Raw genomic sequence first — 1,532 nt, forward strand, 5'->3', positions numbered from 1 at the left:
ATATATATATATACATGTATAAGTTCTCACTCAACACTTTGAAAACGGCTCGTAAGGCCTTATATTCACTTATTGGTTTAAATTTCACGAGCCTTAAGTCTTTATTAATTGTTATTTTTCTGTTAATGTTACTGACAAGCGTCACAAGTATTGATCAATCGATGGCTTCTCGGTTTTTTTAAGGAAAAACAACGAAAATACAAAAAAAATATAGNTTTCTACCAAAACTATATTTTCAGTATCGACTATCGGTGAGCGTTGAAGCAACTGAGAAGAAGAGGTATTTCCAGAAAGATCGTAATGAAGTTCCTAAACTTTCGACATGGGTCTGAAAGATTTTCGAATANTATATGACAACGAATGGAGCACGTATTATCCCTGGCAGACCGTAACGGGAAATATCATNGTTGTTCTAAATAGCACAAAAAAGATTCGAAGTGAGTTTGATTTGATAGATCACGTGTTACCTCGCGTGAGGTCGAANATGCTGCGTGGGAGGGACACCGAGGAGAATTAATATTATCTTATAATCTTTATTAAGTTTTCCAATAAATCCACTTATTTCTTATTCTGCTTTTGTTACACTTCTACTTACTCGCGATATCCTAAGTCCTTACGAGCGATGCTCTGATGGGCAAAGCCTCTGGCCGCGACACTACTCTAGACGATTCTTCCCGCACCAGCCCGGACACCGGCTTTTATTCTCGAGTTAATCACTTTGTAATTGGCCGAGGAAAATCAGGCGACATCCAGTTCTCAAAAAGTGCAATGCAGACCATTGCATCTTTTCGGCTGCATGTGCGACCTTCGGCCGGTACGTCCTTGATCGCGCGGTTGCATATCACCCCGCGACTGCTGACTGGACATCCGTGCCGGATTCCAGTTCCCCTTTTTAACACGACTACACCTAGTAACTTAAAACTCTCGTTTAAACGATATTCTATTATTACTTAACAATACATAATGCGTAACATACAACACGTAACTTACAACACACGCTTATAGGATTATGAGAGAAAAGCGCACGTAAGTTTAAATTCCAGGAATTGTTTCTTGCTCCTACTCTCGTGTATTGTGAATTAATTATAGAACACAACTACATGTGTTTTCTCACAAAATATGTATCGCTACTGTTAAGTATAATATTGTCTATTCTCAAAAAAAAGAAAAAGAGACATTTGTTAAAGAAATAAAAAAAAAACTTTTGTATTGTGACGAGGCAAGCCCCGTCACCTGTATATATGTATTATACTATTATCCTTATTATTATTATTTTTATTATTTTATTTTATTATTACTATTATTACTATTATTATTACTGTTCTTTTTTTATTTCTTTTTATATTGATTCCTCATTTGTCTATATTCTTATATCTTGATTATATATTCATTTACCATATTTCATATATCAATTCATTATGTTCCCGTCCCCGCGCCGCGAGGGTGACACTCTATTGACCACAGTACGATTCGACACCGCTCGATTCGACACAGATTTATTCGACACCAAATTATTCGACACCGTACGATTC

At 36.3% G+C, this 1,532-nt stretch overlaps 1 pseudogene; it reads left to right on the forward strand.

Moving 5' to 3' along the window:
* The first annotated feature begins 322 nt into the window (after positions 1-322).
* The window catches only part of LOC109863325, a 4,737-nt pseudogene continuing 3,527 nt past the window's right edge, over positions 323-1,532 (forward strand).

This window comes from Pseudomyrmex gracilis, unplaced genomic scaffold (assembly GCF_002006095.1).
Source record: "Pseudomyrmex gracilis isolate BER0280 unplaced genomic scaffold, ASM200609v1 scaffold_4180, whole genome shotgun sequence".
In the NCBI taxonomy this organism is placed as follows: domain Eukaryota; kingdom Metazoa; phylum Arthropoda; class Insecta; order Hymenoptera; family Formicidae; genus Pseudomyrmex; species Pseudomyrmex gracilis.